General features: G+C 41.1%; 1 long non-coding RNA gene across 1 annotated transcript in view; it reads left to right on the top strand.

Annotated features, from left to right (window-relative positions):
• The window catches only part of LOC309622903, a 104,944-nt gene extending 93,688 nt beyond the window's left edge, over positions 1 to 11,256 (top strand). The window contains exon 2 of the long non-coding RNA XR_014241207.1: positions 10,836 to 11,256. This is a non-coding gene — a long non-coding RNA (uncharacterized lncRNA). The remainder of the gene's footprint in view (positions 1 to 10,835) is intronic.
• Positions 11,257 to 11,780: the final 524 nt, after the last annotated feature.

An 11,780-nucleotide genomic window follows, 5' to 3' on the forward strand; every position in this document is an offset into this window, starting at 1 on the left:
AAATGTCCTCCATTTATCAATGCCTTCCTTGGTCTTACCGGTCCAAAGGATGCATCCTGTTTCAAAATGTGGTTTCAGTGATGCTGAAAAAGGAGACGGGATGGCTGTTTGCTTTCTGATATTTGGTATTTCACTTCCGTTTGCATCCTGGTGCTGTAATGAAATATCATGTAGAGTTCCTACAGGGCTGATAATCCATCCTCAGCCCCCAAAGATAGCTCTGTCTGTGCATTACTGCTTTCCAAGAAAATCTGTCATTATGCAGAGTGTTATGCATTTCCTTTCAAACCTAGTCATTTGCATTTTTTGCCTTCGAAAAGGCAAATTTGCTTTGAAAAGTGTAATGAAATGTGCCCAGATGAAAAATGGGCCCTGAGGATGGCTGGTGCCAGCATGGGGCTTTAATTAAATGATTAGATGGCAATTTGATACGACCAGCTTTTGAACTGCATCATGTTATCATTTAGCTTTGGGAGGGGAAGCGCAGCTCGACCTTTAGAAACGCTGAAAGATAATATGAACTTTGCTTCTAACCACCACAGAGCTGTATGTACAAAAAAGCTTTTTCTAATTTTCTGTTCCTTTTTCTCCAACCCCGGTCTCCCAGTTCTCATTGTTCCTCACGTTTCCTGAATAAACCGTGTCCTTTAATGCTTCCATGACTTTGCACAGTCTGTTCCTGCTGCCCGGAGTTCTCTTTCCATTTCTTGTCTTTTTAGGGAGCCTAGTGTTTCTTCAAAGCACAGCTCACTTAGCCCCCCTGCCCCCTTCTTTATTGAAACCCTTCTTAATTTCCCCGGACTGGGAGTCAGTTGCTTTTTCTGCTATCCAGTGATCGGCAGACTACAGCCGGCTTGCCTCCTGCTTCTATTAGGATAGAGCAATGCTCATTTATTTGCATATTGTTCAGGGCTGCCTTTGTGTTAAAATGGCAAATAGAATAGTTGCAAGAGACCACTACCTACAAAGCCTAAAATGTTTACTATCTGGCCCTTTCCAGAAAAATTGTGCCCGGATAAGCACTTCATACACTCAGTTGTCACCAGCTAGTTAGTGACTGCAACCTCCATGAGGCTGGGAACTCCTAATTTTGCTCACTGCTGTCTTCCTAGCACCAAACACAGGCCTGCCACACAGAAGCTGCTTAGAAAATAACAGCTGCCTATAGTGGCTGTGAGAATTCAGTGGGCTGATGGAGCTGTGTTGTCTTTTAAGTGCCTGGTACAAACTAGGCACTTAGTAAATGCTCATTTCCTAGACATCTGTGCTCCTGTTCTCACACCTGGCTGCCAGGTCACCTTGTATTTCTCCCAACAAATTCATGTTTTTCTTGCCTGCCAGACTTGGTATTAATTTTGCACATCTGCATTAAAGTACTAAATTGATGGTAAAGTTTAACCTCAGTATCGCTATTCATTATTTTTACCTAATACCTAGTGAACATTTAATCTATCCTAGGAACTGTGCTCAGAGCTTTATGTTTGTCACCTCATCAAATAGCTAGTGCTGCCCTTCAGTGGTAGATATTCTTTCCCCCCGCCCCCCGCAACAAAGCCTTAATTTAAAATTTATTTTTATTTTCATTTTTTATTGAAGTATAGTTGACTTACGATGTTGTGTTAGTTTCTGCTGTACAGCAAAGTGATTCAGTTATACATATATATTCTTTTTCATATTCTTTTCCATTGTGGTTTATTACAGGATATTGAATATATTTCCCTGTGCTATACAGTAGGACCTTGCTGTTTTTACATTCTCTATATACTAGTTTGCATCTGCCAACCACAAACTCCCAATCCAACCTTCCCCTGCACCCCAACCCCACCCCCTGCCGCCACCGCCGGCAATAGAGGTAGATATTCTTATTATCCTTGTTTTACAGGTCAGAAATGGAGGTTAGGTTAAGCAAATAGGCCAAAGTTATAAATCTGGTCAAACGAAGACTTAAAACTATGTTTGTTGACTCCTCAACTTCTCTACCATATTGATTAAAGACCTCCTGTACCATTATTCTCTTTGGGAAAGAAAACAAAACATTATTTCAAAGAGTATCTGAAAGTATCTGTCTCATCAGTAATTATGGACAGGTTTTTGAAGAAGTTTATTGTTTCTTGAACTTTGAGTCCTGATGATAAGGCACTCTTTTCCTGCCCACCTCATAAATCAGTTTTCAGCTGAACTAATTGCAGAAGTTTGCATACTTTACACAACACAACATGGCACGACACAACACGTGCATACACATATAGATGTGCAGGGAGCATGTTGTAGCTAAACTGATGAGACATGAATCAATGAAATCAAAGGTAAAATTAACACTGGTAAGATGTACTAGATCTATGCAACAGCAACAGAAATCCATTTGATTGTGACCCAGGCTTAGGGTTAAAGCAATTCTTAAGGACCTATTTGTAGAATAGGGCTACAAAACTGTTAGTAGGGGTACCTTACTGGTTTCTCTTCAGATTAAATGACTAGAATGTAAAACCTCCAAAACATGGCTTTTCGGTCTGTTCTGTTTACAGTGGTAGCCTCAGGACCTACCTTTACCAAGTTTGCACTCTGTATTAGTCAGGGTCCTCCAGAGAAACAGAACAATGGGAGATGTGTGTTTGCGTGTGTGTGTATATATATATACTCATATACAATCCCTATATAATAATCTCTGTATAAATATAGAAAGACATTATTGTAAGGAATTGACTTCCATGATTCTGAAAGCTGAAAGTACCAAGATCTGCAGTTGGCTAGCTGGAAAACCAGGAGAGCTTATGTGTAGTTCATTCTGAGTCTGAAGTCCTGAGAACGAGTAGAGCCGATGGTGTATTTCCTAGTCTAACAGGTAGCAGGCTTGAGACCTAAGAATAGCTGATGTTTTAGTCTGAGTCCAGAGACTGAAAAAGACCAATGTCCCCGCTCAAACAGTCAGGCAGGAGGAGTTTCTGCTTACTCCCTTTTGTTCTGTTCAGGTCTTCAAGTGATAGGATGACCCACCTGCATTAGGGAAGGCCATCTGCTTACCTCAGGCCACCAATTCAAATGTTAGTCTCATCCAGAAACACTCTCACACAGCACCCAGAGTAAAGTTTGACCAAATGTCTAGACACCCCTTGGCCCACTCAAGCTGACACATAAAATTAACTGTCACACACTCCATAAGTATTTGATGATTTAATAAATAAGCGAATTCAATGAATGTTAAGTTTTTAGAATAGTGGCTAGACCAGAATAAATGCTAAATTAACATTATTAGTATGAATTTTCCCAAAAGTATTTGAAGTATTCTTGAACCAGGGTAGACTTATAGCTAATTATATACAATGCAACATGTAATAGTTCAGATTTGGACATTTGACAGGAACCTTTCAGTTCTAATATTATTTATGCAAACAGTCCATTATAGGCTGCATGGGAGATATTTTCATCTTTCTGGTTCTGCTTTGTGAAAAATAATATCTAACCTATTACTAGAACACCTAGATGTGATGATAGTTCTTTCCAGAATAGATTTAGGGTCCAATATTTCTGCGGCGTGTTAGTGTGTGTGTGTGTGTGTGTGTGTGTGTGTGTGTGTGAGGGGGTGTAGGCACACATAGGTGACATGCTGCCTATTTTTTAGATATACTCATACACTGACATACCAATGTTTTGGTATGCATTAGTCAAAATAGTTATAATATTAGAACAGAAACTTACAACAGGAATTGATCTATCTTATAAAGATAGATCAATTAATAATTATCTCTTACGATCTCCTCCTTACTTGGCTCTGAAAAGAAACTGGGGATATAACAGAAGAAAATAGGAGATCATCTCTACCCTCAGAAGGCTTACTGAATTAGCTATAAAGACAGTTGTGTAAGAGTTAACTGGCATTGCAGAACTATAGGGAATCAAGTGTAAAATGTGTAATATTGACGCTGAGCACCTTTGTAATTCAAAGAAGAAGAAGGAATAAGTATTACTTGTAACAGTCGGAGGAGGTGAACATTGAAATAATTGCATTTCCGCTTTAAAATTTTGGAATATTCTTTTCAGCGTCCTGTTGCAATTGCCTCCTTGCTCTTCCTGTTTTGCCTCTCCCACCTTCCACAGCTGTGACATTCCCTCTGGTGCCTCTGGGGTGGACGTGCCACGGGCTGAAGTATTCCCGCGCGTGATTTACTTCCTTCTTGCTGTTTCTTGTAAAACTTTCACAGATATTACTCGCTTGTGGGAGGTGATTTTATTGACTTGGCGGCTGGCTTGTTTAAAACTAGATTATTTTTGAAGTTAGGAATGTCTGTGACCAATGAAACACTGAGTTTAAAACAAAATCAGGCTAGATTTAATCAGCTCTGAGGAGAAGAAATCAAAACTACAAATGCATGGAGATTCTTCTCTGACATATGATTAGTGCTCAGACTTTGAGCTTTCATGAAAGATAATGAAGGTGCTGGAGTTTACGTTCATCGTCCTGGGAACGCTTGCTGTATTAGCTCCTGAGGGCTGCCATAACAAATTACTGCAAGCTTGGTGGTTTAAAACAACAGAACTGTATTCCTCCATGGTTCTGGAGGCCAGAAGTCCAAAATCAAGGTGTTCACAAGGCCATGCTCCCTCTAAAGGCTCTAGAGGTGAATCATTCCTTGTCTCTTTCTGCTTCTGGTGGCTCCAAGTGTTCCTTGGCTTGTGGTAGTGCAACTCCAGTCTCTGCCTCTGTCTTCCCATGGCTGTGTCTTTGTGTCACTGTTTCTCCTCCTGTCTTCTCATTTGAGGACATTTGTCATGGATTTAAGGTCCATCTTGTTAATCTAAGGTGAACTCATCTCGAGATCCTTCCCTTTATTATATCTTGCAAAGACCCTTTTTCCAAATAAGGTTATATTCACAGGTTAGAACTTAGGCACACCTTTTGAGGGGTTCACTGCAATTCAACCTGGTTCACTTACGTTCCCTGTTTTTTGGTCCATTCAGATGTAGAGAGGAGCTACAATGTTATATTACTAGCTCGGCATGGCTAAGACCCAGAGGTTAAAGAACATATTGGGGATAAAATGCGAGTGACTTGACAGAGTAATTTTCAGAGTTTGTTTTAAAATGTGTTATGTTAGCTGCTCCTTTATTGTTAGGGAAGCCTCCATGTGAGGATTACGCTGAACATGAGAAGCAAAAGTGTTTTCTGGTCTTTAAAATTCAAATCATTCCTGTTAAATTAACATTTTATCAAGATATTCAGTGATTTTTTCTACTTTTAACTAGCATCTTGCCCAAAACTAGCTCTCTTTGTTACTTCAGATACCATCTAGAACATGAGTTATGAAATCTGTACTTTTTTTCACTAGATATCAATCTTAAGAGGAAGTTTGATTTCAGATGAGTAGCATTTTTCCACTTTGATACACATATATCTTATTGCCTGAATATATTTTATAGGATAAGGCTTTCAGAAGTCCAGGGGGTGACAGACATGTCTATGTTGTTTCAACAACTTTATTCCCAGAGCCTAGTAGAGTGCCTGTCAGGTAAAGGATACTAAATACTTTTGCTGAATGAATAATGTTCTATAAAGATCATATTTTCACATGGATTAAATGATGTATTTTGAGTCAAAATATGGCCACTTATTACTGATTATGTTCTAATATTGTCTCTCCCTGCCCACCTAATTTTTTTCTTCATTTGGGGATCAATAGTGCCATTTTGATCATTTCTTCACATCTAGTTATAACATATGAAGAGTGGTCAGGGAGGATACCCTGATTGTTCAAGGAGATTTTGGAGCACTAAACTTTGAGGGCAGAAACTTGGATTTACATCCATAATCTCACTAGTTTCTCACACTTGGTATGTGACCTTGGGTAAGTATTCATTTTCTCTAATTCTCTGCTTTCTCATCTGTTTATTCATTCCGCAAATATTTATTGATTATCTCTAGAGGCCCAGTGCTGTTCTGAGTGCTGGATGTGAAGCAGTGAACAATACAGACCAGAGTCCTCACCTTCAGGGGTTTCAGCCTAGTGTAGGGAGAGACACTATAATACAAAATAATAAAGTATTAACGTGTATCAGATAAGTGCTATGGGGGAAAAATAGATCTGGAAAGGGATAGAGAATGCTGAGGGTGGGGAAGTAATGCCGTTTTGATTAGGGTGATCAAGGAAGGTATCACTGAGAAGTGACATTTGATAAAGGTCTGAAGGAGTTGAAAAAGAGAGGCTTGCCCGTATCTGGGGGGAAAGCATTTCAGATGGAGGCAGGAGGAGGTGGAAGGTCCCTGTAGTGGATGCTTTGGTGTGCTGCTCAGATTCCCCCGTCAGTACTGACATATTCATCCCCTCAGCTGCTGGGAACTCAGCTGAATCGCTCTTTGGAAATTGCTTGCAACTGAAGAAAGCTACCTTCTCCAAGGTCACACTCTCCCTTGGGGCAGCCTGCATCTAACTGTATCTAATGACCACTCTGTATGGTGGTATAAAGCCTGGCTCCCTGCCTCAAGGCAAGATTACAGTTCTGGAGGTCAGATGTCTGAAATGGGATTCACTGGGCTAAAAATCAAGGTGTGAGCAGGGCTGCATTCCTTTCTGGAGGCTCTAGGGAAGAATCCATGTCTTTTCCTTTTCCAGCTTTAATGGCTACTCTCATTTGCTTGCTTGCGGCCGTCTTCTTTCACCTTCACAGACGGCAACAGTGGGTCAAGTTCTCCGCCCATCAAATCACTCTGACCTGGCTCTTCTGCATCCCTCTTTCCCACTTTAAGGTCCCATGCAATTACATCGGATCCACCCAAATAATCCAAATGAATCTCCCTACTCATCTGAATAACAACCTTCACTCTGTCTACTACCTTCTTTCCCCTTTGTCATATAATGTAACATATTCCTAGGTTCTGAGGGTTACGATATGGGCATCTTTGTGGGGGGACAGTATTCCGCCAACCGCAGATGGGAACGTGAACACTTCAGCATAACTTGGAAGGGAAGAACCAGCACAGTTGCAGACAGGTAGGTAGATTCCATGTTGGGAACTTGTGGAAGGTTTTCTTGTTTTTGTTTTTTCTGATTAATTCACTTTTCTCAGTGAAGTAAGAAGGAAGGTCAACAGCTGAGAGGTACCAAGGGCTTGAGAAGAGAGAAGAAGTTATGGAAGTCCCCTAAGAGAGTGGGGGATGAGTTTGCCAGGACAACATCATAGTATTGCTAGGTGATACTGAAGGCTCTCATCTCTCCTACCTGCCTCATAGAATTGTTGTGAGGGTTGCGATGAATTATGTGTATATATATAATTATATATATATATATATATGAGTGTGTGCAGATTTTTAAACTCTGACGCACTATATTAATAAAAGTTAACTTCCATTCGTTGCTCATCCTGTGCTAGTTCCCATTCTTTGTATTTGACATGTATGAACTAAATTAATCCTCACAACAAGACAGGGAAATTGGTATTATTCGTATTGTCATCTCCATGTTACAGATGAAATAAGTGAGGCCTTAAAGGGGTGAAATGCCCAAGGTCCCACAGCTGGGGAAAGGCAGAGATAGGAAATAACCCAGGCACACACTCAGGGATGCCACTCTTCACCACTACTCTCTTCTGCCATTAACTTCATGCATCGCATTCCCAACCAGATTTTGTGTTCCTTGAGGAGCAAGACCAGTGCCTTCTACTTAAAAGGAAATAGTGTTACTTATTGCATCTAATACAAACAGACAGTGAATATCTCTGAATGAATTAAGCATGGTGACAATTAAAAAAATAGTTGAAAACATAAATCTTGACTCAGAGCGCCATTTGAGTCCTAGTTTAATCATTTACTAGAAATATTGTGCAGTTTGCAAGTCCAAGCCTCCATTTCTTCACCTGTGAGATAGAGATAATAATGCGCTCCTCCTATGGAATCTAAAAAAGAAAAAAAAAATGGTTCTGAAGAACCGAGGGGCAGGACAGGAATAAAGATGCACACGTAGAGAATGAACTTGAGGACACAGGAAGGGGAAGGGTAAGCTGGGACGAAGTGAGAGGGTGGCATGGACTTAAATACACTACCAAATGTAAAATAGATAACTAGTGGGAAGCAGCCGCATAGCACAGGGAGATCAGCTCGGTGCTTTGTGACCACCTAGAGGGGTGGGATAGGGAGGATGGGAGGGAGACGCAAGAGGGAGGAGATATGGGGATATATGTATGCGTATAGCTGATTCACTTTGTTATACAGCAGAAACTACCTCACCATTGTAAAGCAATTATACTCCAATAAAGATGTTAAAAAAAAATAATAATGCACTCCTCCAAGTTTTGCTGTGAGGACTTGAAATCCTATAGGCAGGCTTCCCCGTCCCTGTCACAAGAAGGCACACAGTAAGCTTGAGTTGCTATTTTGATAAATAAATTTTTTGTTGAGAAGTAGGAGGGATTTCTCATCCTAACCCCAAGCAAAACTCTTCACATATCCTGCATCAGGACCTTGTTGTCTCCAATGCCCCCCAAATTCGGGAGTCTAGTCTCCAAAGACCACATGCCTCACCCTTTTCTTCTCTCTGTGCCTCATTTTCCACAGTAGAACTTCCATGAACATAATCTAAGGTCAGCCGAAATACAAGTTCACTACCAACTGTGGAAATCTTACTGTACCACTTAGCTACAGTGAGGTCGTTTATGGGTACCTACCTCATTTCTCAGTTTAATGTGACATAGCTGAGCACGTTAATTAGCCTTTCACAGTCACCTGTAGTTTTTCTTCCTATTTCTTCATTCATTTGTTGATTTCACTCATATTTATGAGCCAGGCCCTTTACCAGGTGCCCTGGGCCAGTGCTGAACTGTCTTCTCTTTCATCCTCTCTTCAGTTCCTTCCCTATGGTTTCTCCAGGTCTTAATCCTGAGTCCGGGCTGGAGAGCATGCTAAATGACATTGTTTAATATGTCCCCAATTTCATACAGCTTATAAAAGAAGGGGTCTGCATACTTACTCTTCTTGGTGGAATCTTTCTCTTTGAATAGTCTTTACTGTCCTAAGACCATCCAGCTTCACGGTTTAGAAAGATTTTATGTTTTGTGTCCTTGGTTTTTGAGCCTATTTTGTTGAGCTGCTTTTAGAGTGACCTTGGGTTGCTAGGATTTAAGTAAATGCTGAAGTAACATTTTATATTAAAATCAATGTTTTAGGAGATATTTTTTAAAAATATGATTTGAAAGTGTTAGTAGTACCCGTATGATAGAGATATTTTATATTTTGCACGATGTACCGCCTATGTGTCAGGCAGTACACTGAACACCACACATATTTACTTATTTGACTCTCACAGCAGCTCCAGGAAAGGTGGATTTATTACCCCACTTGTTTCCATTTGAGGAAACTGAAATGCAGAGGGATTAACTGATCTTCTCAAGGTCACAGACTAGTACTGGGTTTTAGAAGGCTCTCATCTGGGCTTTCAAACTGTGACATTTGACTCCAAAGCCCTTATCCTAACCCCAGAGCTAGAGAGAGAGAAAAACATATTTTAGTAAACAAACAAACGAAAGTCACCAATTGTGGATCAGAAACAGAGATTTTGCTGTGCATAGAGTTTCCCAGGGCATAATACAAAAGACTTGACTTGCGCTTTCTCTCCCCTCCCATCCTCTTCTTCCCCTCCCCTCCTCTCCTCTCTTCTTCCTTTCCCTCATCTATGCTCCCCTTCCCTTCCCTTCCCTTCCTTCCTTCCCCTTCTCTCTTCTTCTTTTCCTTCTCCTCCTCTTCTTTCTTCCTCCTCCTTCCCCTCTCCCTCCTTTTCTCTCTCCCTCCCTCTCTCCCCTTTTTTCTCCACCTCTCCTTTGTTGCTCTGTGATAACTGATAGTGATAACATCCATTTCCTTCATGAGAAGCCCAGCCCCTGCCGGGGCCCAGAGGAGGCACTTCTAGGAGCTGACAGAATGCTGACTCACATCTGAGTTGCTCACTCATATCAGGGGTAGGACACCAATATCCTGGCCCCAGCCCAGCACCAAGCCCAGGCCAGGTGTGCTTTATGACTTTTACCCAGCATGGGGTGGAGAGTTCAGGTCTGCATCTCTCTCCTGGCAGGCTCCAGCTCCATCGTCTCTGAGCACATCCTTGGACAAAAATAGTTAAAAGCCTATATTATCCCCCCATCTCACCCAAAACAATAATTTTCAAGATAGTGTAGTTAAAATTCATGTTCCAGAAGAAAATTAAATACACCTGAAAGGGAAGAGTCCTGATAGAGATGAACCCATTTTTACCTCGCTAAGCCAAAGGCCTAACGTGTAGAAGTACATGCATTTTGGGTGTTTTATAGATTTAAGACTTCCACAAGAATTGTCAGTAGGCACTTGCTTTATCATCTGCATGTCTAAATGGGCTCATACAAGAGACTCCTTACAGGACAAAATTATAACTTATGCAAGGCTCCAGCTTCTCTCCCAGAATGCTGAAACAGACACACACAGAACAGCTAGTAGTTTTCAGTTTCTACTCTGAATCCACTCTGAGTCTGAGTAATGTTATTCCATTACTGTAACCAGAAATTCCACATTTCACTTTGGAGAACTCAAGCATTGTGATTATATGATGATGTGATATGGGGATGTGATTATATGATAATTTTCCTTGGCTGATGAGTATTTACATTTCTCATTTTAATTCAACTGCAGCTTTAATTTGTACTTTATACGGGAAATAATTTAAAATGTTTCACTGAAAACCAAGTATGAATCACTGCAAATATCCAGGTAACCAGTTGTTCCCTTTGGCATTTAATGGGCTGACAATTTAACATTGCAGCCAACAAATAAACATTGTGGGAATTTGTTGCTAAAGACTAGTGAAGATTAAAAATCCAATTAGCCTTGGGCTTCCCTGGTGGCGCAGTGGTTGAGAATCTGCCTGCTAATGCAGGGGACACGGGTTCGAGCCCTGGTCTGGGAAGATCCCACATGCCGCGGAGCAACTAGGCCCGTGAGCCACAATTACTGAGCCTGCGCTCCGCAACAAGAGAGGCCGTGATAGTGAGAGGCCCGCGCACCGCGATGAAGAGTGGCCCCCGCTTGCCGCAACTAGAGAAAGCCCTCACACAGAAACGAAGACCCAACACAGCCAAAACTAAATAAATAAATTAATTAATTAATTAAAAGAAAAAAATCCAATTAGCCTTGTTATCTGTTGCTCACCTACTATCACCTGGCAGGGTTTAATCTCCACTGGAGAGAAATTAAGACCAAGAGTTACCAGTTACTTCAGAAAGTAGGAAAGTAAGGCACTTATTAAACCAAGTGTGGGAATTTTTTGTTTTTGGTTTTTTGTCTGTTGCAGAATAATTTTTAAAATCCTTATTTAATCCAAGCCTTTATAGAATAATGCAGGTTCTCAATGAAAAGAGGACTGTTTTTTAAACACACGAAAGCAGAATGGTATTTGGTAGGGTAGAGGCTTTCTGCACATGTTTCTTTTTCTTTTTTTTTTTTTAATTAATTAATTTATTTTTGGCTGTGTTGGATCTTCGTTTCTGTGCACAGGCTTTCTCTAGTTGCGGCGAGCGGGGGCTACTCTTCATCACGTGTGCAGGCTTCTCTTGTTGTGGAGCACAGGCTCTAGACGCGCAGGCTCAGTAGTTGTGGCTCACGGGCTTAGTTGCTCCGTGGCATGTGGGATCTTCCCAGACCAGGGCTCAAACCCGTATCCTCTGCATTGGCAGGCAGATTCTTAACCACTGCGCCACCAGGGAAGCCCCTGCACATGTTTCTTATGAAGAAAAACTCATGGAGTTTTTGACAGGTTGATAGAAGGGGTTAA

This window comes from Balaenoptera borealis, assembly GCF_965194805.1.
Source record: "Balaenoptera borealis genome assembly, chromosome: 2".
Taxonomy (NCBI): Eukaryota; Metazoa; Chordata; class Mammalia; order Artiodactyla; family Balaenopteridae; genus Balaenoptera; species Balaenoptera borealis.